The following is a 17,360-nucleotide window of genomic DNA, read 5'->3' as shown; positions in this document are numbered from 1 at the left end:
CTTTCTCACAGTTGAAGACCGAAGGACCCTGTGAAAAAGATGGGTGTCAAAGGCAAAAGTTGTAACAAGTTACACTTGTTAGATTCTAGGTGAATTTTGGTGTCAGTTTGCCCCTAGGACCATTAATTGGCCATTAAGTGTCAGTGGTGATACTAGGGACTAGGCATTAATTAATGGATTAATGCTTGTTCAAGGGTCAATTAATGCATGGGACCACTTTGGGTAGCAAATGGCCTGGCCAATAAATTTTTGGATGGGCAAGGTCAATTTTCTGGGCATGGATTAAGGGCTGAATTAATTTTCAGAATTAATTAATTCTGAAAATTAATTAAATGACTGGAAATTGCTGAAAATAGATTAAGAAAGCTGCCACTTGGCAAAACTTTCCCATGCAAGTGGGGGAAAGGCTAAATAGGGCTGAAGGGAGAGGGAAATCTCGTTTTTTCATTTTGGAGCTGTTGGAAAGAGGTATTAGACTGTTGTTGCCAGCTTTTGGGGCCAATTCCCAGCCATTGGAGACCATTTTGGTGATGGAGATTGCATATTCTTGACCTTGGGAAGCTGGCAATTGCTGTTGATGCACTTTCTCCTGAGGATCAGAGTCTCTAATGCTCCTATTGTTGTTGGTGCATCTGTTTGGGACTGGTACAGCAGGGCAGCAGCTGATTTTGATCCGTTCTTCGCGACAAATCTCAGAATTTTCTCTCTCTACAGCATTCTCTCATCTCCTCCAAATGGCTGAAATCTCCTCCAAATGGCTAAGAATTACTGAGAATGGCTGAGCATAGGCTGGAGGAGATGAGAGAATGCTGTAGAGAGAGAAAATTCTGAGATTTGTTGCGAAGAACTGATTAAAATCAGCTGCTGCCCTGTTGTACCAACCCCAAACGGATGCACCAACAACAATAGGAGCATTAGAGACTCTGATCCTTAGGAGAAAGTGCATCAGCAGCAATTGCCAGCTTCCCAAGGTCAAGAATATGCAATCTCCATCACCAAAATGGTCTCCAATGGCTGGGAATTGGCCCCAAAAGCTGGCAGCAACAGTCCAACACCTCTTTCCAACAGCTCCAAAATGAAAAAACGAGATTTCCCTCTCCCTTTAGCCCTATTTAGCCGTTCCCCCACTTGCATGGGAAAGTTTTGCCGAGTGGCAGATTTCTTAATCTATTTTCAGCAATTTCCAGCCATTTAATTAATTTTCAGAAAATTCATTCAGCCCTTAATCCATGCTCAGAAAATTGACCTTGCCCATCCAAAAATTAATTGGCTAGGCCTTTTGCAACCCAAAGTGGTCCCATGCATTAATTGACCCTTGAACAAGCATTAATCCATTAATTAATGCCTAGTCCCTAGTGTCACCACTGACACTTAATGGCCAATTAATGGTCCTAGGGGCAAACTGACAACAAAATTCACCTAGAATCTAACAAGTATAACTTGTTACAACTTTTGCCTTTGACACCCATCTTTTTCACAGGGTCCTTCAGTCTTCAACTGTGAGAAAGTAGCTTGCACCTCATATGTGCAACACATGTGCATCTTTTAATTGCACATTTGATTAATCCTTTAATCAAATGTCAATTAAACATAAGCAAAGCATCAAATTTTCACGTCCTCGTGACAATATGTATGAATCGTAATGTTTGAGTTCTAAACCATAGTATGGCTTGTCCAAAGACTAACTATGACTTAAGTGATAAGTCAATAATGGATCATGGATATGTAATGTATAATGTATTATTCTCAATTGACTCTATTATCACTCAAGCTCAATTAGCCATTCTTTGTTTAAGAGAGAGTTCCATAGAGGTTTAGAACCTCTTTCCCCAGTCAAATCTATCTAAAATCCCTACATAAAAAAACATGCGTTTCTTATTTTAACCCCTCTTGAAAGAAACTTATGAAACACATTTCAAACGTTTCGTTTCTAAATGTTCTAACGTTTCTAACATTTCTGGCTGCTATGCTTGGGAAGTGGGGCCACCAATGTTGATGGTGTCAGAGTGAAGCAATGTGGAAGCAAATGAATGAGACAAAGAGAGAGAGAGAGAGAGAGAGAGAGAGAGAGAGAGAGAGAGAGAGAGAAAAGAAAGAAAGATATATTAACGTCTACATAAGGCCAATGTGGCCTATGAGAAAATGGTGGAGCATGTTTCTCACCACATGCTATGGTGGAGCATGAAACATACCTAAGGCCATGGTAGAAGGATAAAACCTCAAAGCTCCAACAATGGAGATGACAAGGATACTATTTCCAATTGAAAAAAAGATCATACTAATAAATGTTACACGTCTCCCCTTTTAAACCTACTCCTAATGCTAATGACTTGGGTTAACTTTTTTCTAATGTTAAGGTAAAATTTTTCCTACATTATAAACCATCCCTACCTCAAATAGTTTTGTCCTCAAAATTAAAAGCCAATCTAGAGTATCTATGGCGTGGAAGTTCCCATAGTCTGTCCCAAAAGGTCACTGCCCTGAAGAGTGCCTCCATGACTATGGGTGTTGCCCCTAGCTCTGCTCTGACAATGGGGTGTGGGGTGGAGGGCTTACTCCTAATCATGCATGCTATCGTCATGATCAATGGCCTTTCCATGCTATCCCAGCCATCATAATAATCCCTCTCTACTCCAATCTGATCAGTGAGTGGGCTAAGGTGCCTATGGTACAAGCTGCAACCCCATACCTCTGCTCCATATAGTAATGTAGGTGAGACTAGGGTGTCAAACAACCAAAGTTTGGTGCGGGGCTCCTGGAACTGTATGTGAGCACATTGACTCTCAAGTGCCCCTAGTGTTGCGTATCCACGTGCCAAACGTGCCTATGACGCCCCTCTCAACGAAAAACGTGGGCTAGAGAAAGTGATTCCCAAATAGACATATTTCCTTACATGCTCCAGTATGTCTCCCCCAAATGTGAATTGATACATAGATCTAGTCACCCATGCTGCTGAAGTATTGAAAACCATGGTTTTGGTCTTCCCAAGGTTCACTGTGAGGTCTTTATCTCTAAAAAAGATATGCAAAGCATCTAGATGGCACTGCAAACCCTTCGGTGAATCTGAAATGATAACAATATCATTTGCATACAGTAATATTGATATCAGCACCCCTGCCAGGTTGGCTCCAGCTCCTCCTCGGTCTATGTAATCAGACACTCCATCTATGTATAGACCAAACAATGTGGGTGAAAGTGGACATCCTTGTTTCACTCCTATAGTATTGTCAATCCTCTCTGATAGCCCCCCAGGTGCTTGTACATGACTTGTCATTGCCTCATATAATGCATAGACACCCCATTGTATACCCTCTGGTACTCCAATGCCCTGCAATCTCTGCATGATGCGTGTACGAGGCACTGCATCAAAAGCTTTGTGAAAGTCTACAAAGCAACAATAGATCCTCTTGTCTCGGGCTCGACCCTCCTCAATAATGGCTCTAAGTGTGAGAATATGGTCCAGTGTGGTATATCCTCGTCTGAAACCTGCCTGTCCTGGTGCTTTCTTGCCTTGCATTTCAGCCCACTCACTGAGTTCATGCTCCAATATAGATCCATATATCTTGGCCAAAGAATGACCGATCATGATAGTCCTGTAGTTGCTAGGAATTAGGGGATCACCACTTTTAAATAGCGAAATTATAGTATTGTTTGACCAACTCATAGGGAAACCTTCACGTATTGCTCTCTTGAACATATGTGCTAATATGGGTGTTAATATGTCACCAGTATGTGAGAAATGTTTTGCTACTAGTCCATCCTCATCTTGTGCCCTCCCATTTTGTAATCTATAGATTGCATCCCTAACCATTTTCCATGTGAAGAAAGACCACTGTGTTGGTCTACAAGCTTGTGGGGGATTGCATAGATGGCTGTCCTGGCAAGTCATACAACTATCTCCCATAGTCAAGCCAAGCATCCGGTGATGTAATCTGTATGGGGGATTGTCTTTCACGAAACATCTTCCATGCGCTCTTGCTGTTCCGCCCCAAAAATAGCTGATATATCTCTGCTTCTGTTTTCGTTACGTAGTCTTGTTTATTCTTCCGCACAAGGCGTTTGAAGAATGCCTTTGCTTGGTGATGTGTTTGAGTGCCTAGCTCCACTTTCCTTTGTAAGCGAGCTCGGGTGACTCTACACTCATCATCATACCAGCTATTTTGGGGAGCAGTAGATCGTGTGGGTCTACATCGGGGCAAGGTGTGTGGGAATGCATACATGGTTGATCCATGTATGGTTGATCGGGGCAAGGTGTGTGGGAATGCATACATGGTTGATCCATGTATGGCCTCTGCTAAATCCCTTGTACATTTTCCAACGATCTACTCAAGTCCAATGTATGTAAACTGGTCTGTAGAGAACCACTGTAGATGTGCGAGGTGTCTTCTGTAAAGTAGTATTTGGGATGTTTAGGGAGGCATGGTGTTTCGTGTTTCATGTTTCATATGTACACAAGAGAGCATGAGTGTCAGAATAGCATGATCTGCTGCTATGCCAATTGGCCTCTTAGATATCTTGAAATTTTGGATGTTTGGTATCAATGCTGGTGAGCCCATCAGGTAGTCCACAGTACTTGCCTCTCCTTTGTGATTCCAACATGTCAAATTGTCAGATCCTGGCCATTGTGGTAGACCATTAAAGATGGCTAGTCTATGTGCACTTCCCAAAGTCAATAGGTGTGTCCCATAGGTACTCACTTCTTTATCCTAGGCTCTCCTTCGTAGGCCTATTTCATCTATGTTGATCTCTTTGAACATGGCACTGTCATGCATATAAAAGTCACTCTATCTATCTCCAGTGCATGCATTGAAATCTCCTACTAATAATATGTCCCCAATGCTAGCATATCTCATGATATCCTCATAGAGTACATCAAAGGGAGATCCATCTCATGTGGCATAGGTAGAATTTGCAAGAGGAAAGTAGCATATTGTGATGAATATATCCCGTGGTCTTCTTGCATGTATCCTAATTCATAAATATCATGCATCATCATCTCTTTTCATTACTTGCACTATCCCTTTGAGGTCTTCCCGGTATAGTATGGCCACACCTCCAGAACCCCTAGTGCTTCCTGGTTTTCTAGCTGCTGGACAAAATGCACTTTCCCACCTGTATCCCCGTACGTTTGGTAGTCGGCTACCTTTACATTGGTGTGTTTCTATGTACATTGCTATATCTATGTTTCGGAAGCTATCTTCAAAGTAACCGGCATCCAAGCGCAGGGCTCCATTACAATTCCATATTGACATCCGAAGTCTCATAGGCCTCATACCGTCATGAAGTCCTTTTGTCAGTGATGATGGCTCGTCCATCCCTATAAACAGTCCACTTTCCCTCTTTGCAAGCCTCCAATACCTTGGGCATGTGTTCTTTGCAATGCGCTATCTGTGCTGGGGTAAGGTCCTCATCCAAATAAATCTTCTGACCCTTGAGGGCTCTCCTCTTGGAGAGGAAGGCCTTTTTTTTCTCTGTCTCCAAAGCGAAGAATTAGAGCCTTGGACTTAAGAGTCCTCTTTCTCCACTCTCCAAGCACTAATGATAGGTACATCAAAAGCCCCAATTTTGTTAGCAAGTGTCTTAGTATCTTCCTGTGGGCTGCTCTTCTCCTCCCATCCTACTACCCGTACATGTAAAACCCTAGTCCATCTCCTAGCCTCTTCTTCCAAGGTAGCATTCATTACTTCAGTTTTGTTCACTGATGTTGCCTTATTCTTTTTTATTGCCTCAATCCATGGGCTGGCTTCTTCTATCTGCTTCTGTGTTGTCTTTGCCACTTCTGCTCATGAGTGAATCTTCCTTTCACATGCCTTCAAAGCCTCTTTCTCTTTTTGTAGTTCTTCTTGCGCGTTCATTTCTTTTTTCTTAAATGTATTCAATTCTTCCCCCAGTTATAAGATTTCAGTTTTGTAGGCATCTACAACTTTCAACATTTCAGTTTTCAGTGTGTGCATTTCGAACAACATTTGTGCTTGTAGGTCATTCTTAATCTTTGTCTGCATGTCTTGCATTTCTGCCCTCTGATTTACTATCAATTCGGCTTTGACCTGCTCTCGTATTTCTTTCTCTAATTATTGTCTCATAATTCATAGTTCAAAGCGAATCATGAGATGAATTTCTTCGTATTTCTTTTCATTCATGGTGCGTGAAGTCTTTCCATGCCTGTCAGATGTTGGGGAGACGGTCCAATCACGGACCCTACGGCCATACGTCTTGTACCATGTGTTCTTAGAAGGGGTTGAACATTGCTTCCATGGACGGTTGTGTTAGTTCCTGATCAGATTTGTCTCCCAAATATTCATTTTCCACGGTTTGATGATTGCATTTGTCTACATTATCCATCTCTCATACACTGTGTGCAAAGCCACTCAACTTGTACTTTGTATTGTTAGATCAAAGCAATTTCTGTGATTTCCTGCAAATTCCTGCAAATTTCCAAGGTTTCCCCAACCCCTCACTAAATTTTTGCAAGCCCAGTAATCTTTTACGAGCCCAAATGTGTTTTAGTTACTGCTCATGACTGCATTCTCTGGTCACGACTGCTCATGACTGCATTCCCTGCTCACGACTGCATTCATTCAAACCAATGTGCGAGAGACTGCTCACAGGACTGCATTCCCTGCTAACCAGCATGCAAGAGACCCTGCTCATGACTGCATTCATTCATTCAGGCTAGCATGCGAGAGAGAACGACTGCATTCTCTAATCACGACTGCTCACGACTGAGTGAGAGAGACCTGCTCACGATTGCATTCCATCATGCCAGGTATATCACCTTATGCTAGGTCCCTCACGCCACGACCGCTCATGCCACGACTGCTCACCACGACTGAGCACGAGAGAGAGAGAGAGAGGGAGAGAGAGAGAGAGAGAGAGGGGGAGAGAGAGAGAGAGAAGCGTCACGTCAGCATCCCGTTAGAGAGAGCCTCACACCAGCATCTGTCAGAAGCCGTCACGCCAACATCCGTCCGAGAGAGCCGTCGCGCCAGTGAGCCGTCACACCAGTATCCGTCACACCAGCAAGTCATCAGAGATCCATCACGCCCCATCCATCATGTCCAGCGTCTGTCATGTCTGAGAGAGAGAGAGAGAGAGAGAGAGAGAGAGAGAGAGAGAGAGAGTGTGTGTGTGTGTGTGTGTGTGTGTGTGTGGGTGTGAAACACAGAAAATCTGCAGTGAAGAATGTTGTATAAGGATGCAGAATTATACATGGGTGCAAAGAGAATATCTACGTATGTCTCCACTTCGAAGATCTCGGTCTTCGTCAGCCCCAAGAGCAATCTCCACGGTTTGTAGCCTGAAATCTGTGAAAGAAAACTAATTGAGGCTGCTGAATACAAAGCCTATTTATAGGCTGAAAATAATGGCACGAAATAATCAGGTAGGCTACAATTAATGCAGTCGACTGCTGCCACGTGGCAGCTGGCCGACTACCTACCACATGGTACATGCCTGTATGGCCCTGCTTGTCCAGGTGATGACTCTCTTAACACCCCCACTCAGATCCTGGAAAGGCAGCAAATGGAGGGATTTGGAATGTCCGCGAAGTAGAGCTTGGGGAAGTACCTTGGTAAACAAATTTGCAAGGTTCGTCTTTGGCCTTACAATATTCCACATCAATGGTGTCATCTAGAAGCTTCTCCTTGATAAAGTGATATTGGATCTCTATGTGCTTCGTCTGGGCATGAAATACACGATTTTGTGCCAAGGCAATGCAACTCTCATTGTTGCACCGTAGAATCGTAGGATGAGTCCGAGGATAGCGAAGCTCCTCCAACAATCGCCGAAGCCACACAATCTCACATGTGGTAGAAGACGCATCCCAATACTTTGCCTCAGTCGAAGATAGGGCTCTTGTGGGCTGCTTCTTGCTACTCCAAGAGATAGCACCAGCATCGAAGGTAAAACAATAACCTGTACTAGATTGCCTTTGGTCCACATCGCCAGCCCAATCCGAATTACTCCAACCTGCAAGAACAAGATCAGAAGCTCCTGTACCTGCTGGATAGGAAATCCCAAGGTCGGAGGTCCCTCTCAAAAACCGAAGTATCCTCTAAGCAGCTTGCCAATGCACTTACTGAGGTGCACTCATGACCCAGCCAAGAGATCTACAGCAAAATATAGATCAACCCATGTGCTGAGGAGCCAAATCAATGATCCAATCAGTTGATGGTAGCAGGTAGCATCCGCCAAAGAAGAATGTGAGTGTGAAGTAGCCTTCGAGTTTGGATCGATAGGAGTAGAAATAGACCGACAATCCTCCATCTCAAAAGTCACCAAGAGCTCATGCACATATCTCTGTTGAGAGATGAAAATCCCCCTCTAAGTTTGATAAATCTCATGGCCCAAAAAGAAATGGAGAAGTCATAAATTTGTCATCTCGAACTTCTAATGTAAAGTTGCCTTCGTCTCTTTGACCTTTTGGGCATGGTCACAATAATCAAGTCATCAACATACAAAACAAACAACACGACCACCCTCGGAAGTGTGTAAATAAAGTTGTGGATCAGCCCTAGAGCGCCGACATCCCAACTTTGCTTGGAGAAATGAGTCAATCTTCTCGTTCCAAGCACGCGGAGCTTGCTTCAGGCCATATAAGGTCTTCTTCAACCTATAAACCTTCCCATCTGTGGAACTAAAGCTAGGAGGCTGCTCTACATAGATCTCCTCCTTCAAATCTCCGTTCAAGAAGACCAACTTCACATCCACTTGAAAGAGGGGCCATCTCCTATGACTAGCCAAGGAAAGAATAGCACGGATAGTTGCCATACGAGCAGTAGGTCCAAAAGTATCATGGAAATCAACACCTAGGCACTGAGCAAAACCTTTAGCAACAAGGCGAGCCTTGTGCTTGTCCAAAGAGCCATCACTATGGTACTTGGTCTTGAAGACCCATTTGACACCAATCACCTTCTTATGAGAGGGACGAGGCACAAGGTACCAAGTGCTATTCCGCTAAATAGCCTCCAACTTGGCTTCCATCGCTTTCCGCCAATGATCAGATTGTAAAGTCTCCTTCACGGATCTAGGCTCTCTATCCTGCATAACACAGGACATCAAACAGTAGTTAGAGCAAACAAGCTCCATAGTATGTGACTGGTGCCTCCATGACCTCTGTGGTCCATCCTGCGGTTGCCACTCCTCAAGGACCCCCTCAATCCCTGAATCTCAGAGCGTCTCACAGACCCAACGAGGAAGAGGCCGGATCTCACCTCGGCGCTCTCCATCTGCTAAAGTTTTTGGAAAATCCACCGTCAATAGAGGACCAATTGGTGAATCCGGTGGTTGCGAAGTAGGCTCCTCATCCGAAGAAGAGTCGTCAAGAGACACAGGCTCGAGAGAAACAGTCGCTGGGGCCCACCTATCACCGAGATCTTCAAGTATAGGGTGGTCCTCACCCCCCTCTGGGGTTGGAACCTCCACGAACCGAACGTCGCGGCTCGTGTAGACATCCCGCTTTACAGGATCATACAATCGCTAACCTTGATATTGCGAGCTATAGCCCACAAACACCCATCTTCTGGAAGCCGCTTCAAATTTATCACGCTGTGTCTTCAGGATGTGAACATAAGCATCACACCCAAAAACCCTAAAATAAGAAACATCTGACTTTGACCCAAAGTACGCCTCATAAGGAGTCATACCAACAACAACGGAAGTAGGGGAATGATTAAGGATGTGAAGTGCAGTAGCCACAGCCTCAATGCATAGACATTGAGGTGTCTGATGATGCTCCATCAATGGGCCATCTCGATCACACTGCGATTCTTCCACTCCAAGATGCCCTTCTCCTGAGGGGTGTTTGTATTGGCAAACTCCTGGTGAATACCACAATCTGCACAAAACCGAGCAAACTCATTAGAAACAAAATCTCTGTCCTTCCGATCGTAAAGTCTTCACCTTCAGCTCCGATTGGTTCTCCTCAAAGAGCAACCAATCCTTAAGGTTGGAGAAAGCCTCCGACTCCAGCTTCAAGAAATAGGCCCATGTCATCCTGCTATAATCATCTACAATGAGCATGAAATACAAGCTCCCTCGAAGGGATTCCTTCCTCATCAGTCCACAAAGAAGAGAAAGAGACAGTGAAACACATAAAATCTGCAGTGAAGAATACTATATAAGGATGCATAATTATACATGGGCGCAGAGAGAATATTTGCGTATGTCTCCACTTTGAAGATCTCAGTCTCCATCAGCCCCGAGAGCAATCTCCGCGGTCTACAGCTTGAAATCTGTGAAAAGACAACTAACTGAGGCTGCTGAATACAAAGCCTATTTATAGGCTGAAAATAATGGCAGGAAATAATCAGGTCGACTGCAATTAATGCGGCCGATTGCTGCCATGTGGCAGCCGGCCAACTGCCTTCCATGTGGCACCTGCTTGCATGGCCCCGCCTGTCCAAGTGATGACTCTAACAGATGGGGTCTTCATGTGATGCATGCCCTTGTCAGGGTGCTCTCCCTAAGGGTGTGACTACCTATTTTGGTGGGCTGAGATGCTTGTGCAGTGAAACTGGGAGATAGGTCAAGTTCTAAGTAAACTTGGAAAGTTGTTCCACACTTGAGAACCCAATTTGTGAGAGGTTATTGTGTTGTGCTAACCCTAGGGTGACAAGTTTGCTAAGCCAGCTTGCGATATCCTACCTTGGGTGACAAGTTTGCTAAGCCAGCTTGCAATATCCTACCTTTGATGGGGCCTGAGGTTGTGGAGTGGGGGGAAGTGGGCTAGGGTAGATCCCTAGGTGTTGTGTGCGTGCCTTCTTTATTTCTTCCCTTTTTTTCTTCTCTCTCTCTCTCTCTCTCTCTCTCTCTCTATTTGGTTGGTGAATAAATGCAATGACAGGTGTTACATCACTTAGTGAGTGGTTTGAGTGCATGTTGAAGAAACCATGTGCTAAGCATTTACTTCTTCAATGAGCTGCATAGCTGTAGACGTGATTCTAGGAAGAATGGGTGTGTACACAAGGCAAATCTACTCTCTACCATGTCCCTTAATAGCTCAACACAATAAGTAGGTAGTAGGGAGGACTTGAGATGCAAGCATATCATAGTTACTTGATCAATTCTTGCATTTTTCTGCTTTTTGGCTTGGATGATGAAGTTGTTAAAGTTTTCCTCAGTCGCCGCTAGCTTGGCTTGGGTCACTTGCTTCTCTTTTAGTGTTGCAGCCCTGCTTTCGTTAAGTTCTTCATACATCTTCGCTAGCGTTTCTAGGCCATCCACACTGCCTAGTTGCCTGGAAGGCCCTTGGGTGTTCTCGTGTTGTTGCTACTCTCTCTGGTGTGTTGTAATGCCGGATTTTGCTGTGGGTTTTGCCTTGATCAACTCAGCTATTAATGATTGTAAGTGTTGTAGCTGCTCCACTTGGTTCTCACCTATAGAGTGAGTAGGAGACCCGAGGTAGCTGAAGGAAGTTCATCGGCCTTTTCCTTGCCTTTGCTAGAATTGGTCTCTGCTCTTTCTACTAGTAGCTTGCCCACTTTCTTGCAGATGCAATCTTTGATGGACAGCCTCACCACTTGCTAGTATTCCTTCATATATCTCGTATGCTCCTCCTGTTTTTCATGCTCTTTCTTGTGATACTCCTCTTGAGATATCTTAAGAACTTTCTCCACTAAAGCTCTATCTTCTTCCTCATCACTTTCCTCTTGCCTTTGTCTTTTCTTTTGCCTTAATTGTTCTCCCTTTTCTTGTTGTCCTCTTTCTAGGTCATGTATACTTGGTGGCGAAATAGGCTTGAGTTCTTCTTTGTTAAAGATGCCAAGCTAGCGAGCAATAAGATGGAGTAGAGCACCACCGTAATTACTGAAGATGTTCTTAGACTACAAGTGGTGTACTTTACGGGAATGGAACTTTGGGCCTTGGTAAGGGATTCTATGATGCATTCTATTCATAGTCCGTTTAGGTCTTATTTTACCAAGTTTTTGGTCAATATATCTTTCATGAGCCACTTTGGGATTCTTCTCTGTCCAATCGAGGGCTTACTGTTGGAGAAAAGATGATGGAAGACTTGTGCAATGACTTGCAATTGCTCATTCTGCATGCCGCTTGACAATACCCCTTTTTAGAGTAAGAACCGAGTCTTGCCAATGTTTTGGCACCTCCATCAACCTTGGGTTCTTCTCATACTTTCTTGACTTTGCTTTTATCCCTAATGCTTTTTCCATTGTCTCAAGGTTGAGCTCGATGAAAGCCTTTTCCCTTTCCCATTGGTCTCCATCTTTGAGGTCATACTTAATTGTGAAAGCTTTCCTTTCTAGTTGAGAATAGCAAATAGCGGATTCACGTGTTGCATAATGCAATGGGTATGTGGTGGTTCTCAGGTAGCCTGCCAATCCACACTCTATTATTGATAGTTGGAGTAGCAGATAATGAGCCACTAGACTCTCAATGCTGTTGGTTGCCCGCAAGTGGCGATAGCCCACTTCATACATGCTCACTATTATGCTAAAATCGGCACATTATTGAGCCATGAAGATGGACTTATCTTTGTTCAAGGTGTCCTTGACAAGGACATGCTTGTTCCCTTCGCTAGCTTGTTGTACTCCATGTAAAGCCACATACAAGTGTTCACGAGTTACTTTTTCTCATAAAGTTTCAAACCATGCTTTTGAATTAATATGTCAAATGATTTTGTACCTATGCTTTGCGGCACATGCGTATTATTATGCAAAAAATTCACAACTTACCCCCTCTTACCATCTTATTACAATAATTGTTGTTTTGGTGGCCTTGGTTGGTTGGTCGTGGTAAGTTGCTTGTTGGTTGTTTCTCATCATAGTCATTGGTCAGTCATCATGATCATTGGCATTGATCTTTGGTCATGGTCATTAGCATTCATTGGTCTCCCTCCCTCCTGCAAAAGAGAGTTGAGCTTCTCAGCTTGGGAGAGGCAGTCAAGTGAGTGCGGCAAAATTCTTTTAAATGAGTTTTATGGTGTTATGTTATTGGTATTTGCAAAAGAATAGTTTGTTTTATTTTTGTACAAGAGGAGAGGGTTCCAAAATCCACCAATTGTAGCAACCCAGGTTGTACTCCAATTCAGCAAGAGAGTCCAAGTTGGACAAGAAGCTCACAAAGGTATGAGATAAGGTCATCTAGGAGTGACAGTCCATTAAAGCCACTAGTGACATGGAGTTCTTCTTTGGATAGTAGCTTGTCAAGGAGTGGATCGTGAAGCGACTGTTTGGGTGGAGTCAGTGCATGAGACTAGATGATGGCATAAAAAGATGGCCTCATAGTATGTAGGATCATTCTTCAAGAAGCTTACAATCTTTCTACGTTTAGCCAGGGTGACGATCTTGCTTCAGAGCATGGTGGCTTCATGTTGAAAGGAATACCATTTATTCAAGAAACGAGTGGTAGAGCTGCATAATTGTTGTAAACTATTGACAACACAAGGGTCCTTAAGAATTGTATTTTTCACATAGGATGGAAGTATTCAGCACATTTCTAGTTGTTTTTGTGGGATTTCTTGTGCTAATTGATCTAGAATGGTTAGACTTTTGTGAAAGAGGTGCTCGTGTTCTTCACATGTAGGATGCCATTGAGACGCCAGCAAGAGCATGTCAGGGTTGTCTAATCCAAGGTCCATGAGAGCAAAGAGTTTGGCAAAAGTGCCGAAGGCAGAGTCCAGTTGCACAAAGCAATCAGTGACTGGCCTTGTTGGAGAATATCAACAAGTCTTCAACCATTTTGTAGATTGATTGGCATTAGTGTGGTCTCTTGATATTGGTTGGTGGAGAGGGTTAATACCTGCTAATTTGATATGGGAGAGATGTATAAAGAGCAGAAAAAATGGCCTCGTCTAAAGGTAGTGGATCATTTTCCAAGCACATAGGCGGGGTGGGTGTTGACAATTCCAACGAGAGATGGGTTTGGTTCTTTTGAGGAAGTCGAGTAGATGGAGAAGGAAGGGGAGAGGTTGAGAGGGAGTCCCGTTTTGTGATAGGAGTGTGGTGCTTGGGCTCTATGTAAATCCAAGAAAAGATCCGAGTCGAGTAAGACCTGTTTTCCTAGGTCCAGGCATGGGCAGTTTAGGCAACCATAGCCTGTGACAACCCTCATAGTATCCTTGTGTCTCTAGGAGGATTTTAAGAACCCAAAGCTGTGTGATGCGCAGGTTGGAATTCGGCTGATAACGTCGACCTGAGGGCCGGTGCTTGTGCTTATGTGATGTGCAGGATGTGGAGGCTCGTAATGAGGTTTTAGGTCTCCACTCTGCCACTGTGGTGGTGTGCTAATGGGCCCCTTTTTATGCTTGTGATCTGCTAGGAGCTGGGTCAAGAAGGTAGCAGTTTAGGGTAATTGACTAGGCTGAGAAGTGCATTCGGTGTGAGCGATTTCAGACCGTATCTCCCTGAAGGAAAAGGTGGTGATTACACAAGCATCAACTAACTAGAGATGAATGCGCTTGTCAACATAGTTGACATTACAATTGGTCAAGTACTTAAAGGTGCACCTTGAGAGAATTTCGATACCTACTCCTTTGGTGTTTGAGAGAACATACAAGAGAACTGGGATGCTTTCAGTCTTGATCATGATCGTCAATTTACAATGACCCAACAATGTGTAAGGTTGTCCTCCATAGGGATTCAACTTTGCATTGGTTGGTTGTAACGATGGCTGCCCTAGTTCTCTCCAATAGTTGTATGGCAGAGTATTGTAGTCTAATCCCTAATCAATGAGAGCGTCAGCCATCACTTAGCTAGTTGAAGTGAGACGAATGCAAAGACGTGTGGCTGGGATTAGAGGTTCATCAACAGGCTCTATGCTACTAATGCTAACAGCTCTAACATTTACTATGGTTGGGTTAAGAGTGGAAAGCTATAAGGTCAGGTGTTGGCATTGCTCAAACTGTTCATAGAACGTCTATTCTACATGCAACAGGGGCTCTCTGCATTTTCCGTGGGTGGTTCGTGCAATGGATGCCTAGGTGGATGGTACTTAATTCGGCTGCCATTAAAATGGCTGATGGGTTGGCTGTCTAGGGTTTCTAGCTAAACATTTCATGTCCTGCTGATCGTATGGACACGAAAAGGTATGATGCCTCATAATTTTAATTTCTGCTTATGGCCTTTAATTGAGTAGAGCAGGATAAGATCCCCCTTGTTGAAGAATCTTTGTTTGACATGTTTTTCAAACCAGGCTTTGCATTGGGCCTTCTCAGCAAGCTAGGCATGAGTTGCTAGTAGTCAGGTTTCTATCAAATGCTCAAGTTCCTCTAGGCGCTATTTTCAAGCCTTGGTGCCTTCCCATCGCTCTTGGACAACAATGCGCAAGCTGGGAATCAAGAACTCTACATGCATAATGGTGTTAGTGTCATATGTAAGGCAAAAAGGAGTTTGACCTGTAGTGGTCTTGTAGGCCATGCAATCGGCCCAAAGTGCTACTATGAGTTTGTGATCCCAATCTAATCGTCAAGATAACACTGTTTTTGTCAAGACATTAACGAGGACTTTGTTTGTAGCTTCTGCCTTGCTATTTTCTTGAGGGTAGTAGGGGTTGGACTTTCGATGGAAAATCAAGAACGTGGATGGGAAATGCTAAATCACTTCATTGAGGAAGTGCATCCCTTGATCATTGATGATCTCAATGGGGCATCCAAAATGTGAGATGACCTGCTTCCAGAGAAATCGAGTAGTGGTTCTCGCATCATTTTTACGGGTGGCCCTATCCTCTACTCATTTTGTCATATAATCCATAGCCACAATGATGCATGGGGCCTATGAGGATTAAGCGAATAGGCTAATAGGTCCCATGAAGTCTATACTCTACTTCTCGAAGGGTTGGCAGACAATTATTGGTGTGAGTTACACTTTATCCTTTCTGATGGGTAACATTGTTCGTTGGCACTCATCACAGTGCTTGACAAAACGACTGGTGTCTTTAAATAGCGTGGGCCACCATAACTATGATTGTATCACTTTTTTGACAATGGCCCAAGTGTCCTCTGGCAATGCCGGAATGAGCTTCTTGTGACACAGCCTCAATCTTATGTTCATAGATACATCTCCTAAGAAGACCATCTTGCTTTAGCCGATACAATTGACCAACGATCAATTGGTAAGCTCCGGTTTTAATTAAGAGGCATGTGAGTCGTGCATTCTTGATTGGTCATTCTAGTAGACCTTTTTTCAAGGATTTGGACGATGTCATCATCCCACTGAGGGATTTAGTTGGCCTTGAAGAGTTGAGCTTCTTGATAAATATGGAATAGGTGAGCATCAGGGAGTTAATCATCAACTCCTATGGACTTTTCGTCACTGGTTACTCGTGATAAGTGGTCCACAATGAAGTGTTGTTTTCCTTTCCATACAACAACAAAAAAATCAAATTCCAATAACGAGAGAATCCAATGTGTGATGCGCCCAGTAGCACAAGGTTTATTCACAAGATAAAGCAACGCTTAACAATCCACAAATAAAGTGAAATGCGTAGTGAGAAGATAATGGTGAAACTTCTTTACAGCATAAACCATTGCTAAGCCTTTGCGTTTTGTGGTCACATAATCCATCTCAACCTCGATGAGTTGTTAGCGGTTGAGTTGTTGGCGGGCGAAGCTCACAAGGAAATCCATGTTGTGTTCACCGGGCTAACACAACATTGCTCCAATTGCAATCTTGGAAGGGTCAATGTGTACATGAAATGTGATCCTCCCATCCGTATGAAAATTCAGCATCATATCCCATCTCATACACATCAAATCCAACTTGAAATAGTTACAAAAAGTCCAAACTAGTGTTGCCCTTTCACAAAACCAATTGGCTGCTATGGTATGAGTTGATTCCATTTTCCTTGGGATGCATTCAGTCTGATTGATTCATATTGCTATTCTATCTTTGTCCAAATCCTAAATATAATCTCTAAGGTGAAGACATTTGAAGGTCAATAGTGTGGCTACATCTTGCAATCCACACAAACCAAGCAATGATGCTAGCAATCAACTCCCATCTATGACAATGCCCTTGAGTCCATAGAGTTTATGAGTAATCTAGAGTGGAGATCTTGCTCAAATATAACCAACAATGAAAAAAGAGTGGCTCCCTTGAACATCCTCATATCCGCAAGCTCGGCGTTTGTCTATGACTCAATGCTACTACCCCTCAAGTCACTACCATAGTTTCAATTGTACCATGAAAGACTACTCTAAGGGCTCCTCTCCTCCACACCTCCTGGGGTTTCGAGTCTATTCCTTAAATAGTGCCTCTTAAGTCTCCCCTATCTCTTCACATCTTGCACATGCTTCTCCCTAACCTAGTGGTGTACTTAAAGAACGCTATATCACTATGCCTATCAAGGAATGGATCTCTCCATACTTTCCTAGGGTCCCATGGTAATCTCTACAAGGGCCTCCTCTA

At 43.6% G+C, this 17,360-nt stretch overlaps 1 protein-coding gene across 6 annotated transcripts in view; it reads right to left on the bottom strand.

Annotated features, from left to right (window-relative positions):
• The window catches only part of LOC148017161 (Alkaline-phosphatase-like family protein), a 115,589-nt gene that overhangs the window by 17,052 nt on the left and 81,177 nt on the right, over positions 1–17,360 (bottom strand). Inside the window, exon 1 of one of the 6 annotated variants that reach the window (XM_087663544.1) lies at positions 12,700–12,811. The exons of the other annotated variants lie outside the window; for them this stretch is intronic. The gene's annotated coding sequence lies outside the window, so the exon portion shown is untranslated. Of the gene's footprint in view, positions 1–12,699; positions 12,812–17,360 lie in introns of those variants that run through there. 6 annotated transcript variants of the gene reach the window in all.

Source organism: Lygodium microphyllum, chromosome 22 (assembly GCF_053477565.2).
Source record: "Lygodium microphyllum isolate KBCC chromosome 22, Lygodium_microphyllum_v1.1.10, whole genome shotgun sequence".
In the NCBI taxonomy this organism is placed as follows: domain Eukaryota; kingdom Viridiplantae; phylum Streptophyta; class Polypodiopsida; order Schizaeales; family Lygodiaceae; genus Lygodium; species Lygodium microphyllum.
Note: the sequence above shows the minus strand (reverse complement) of the source record. Positions and strands in the feature narration are given on the sequence as shown.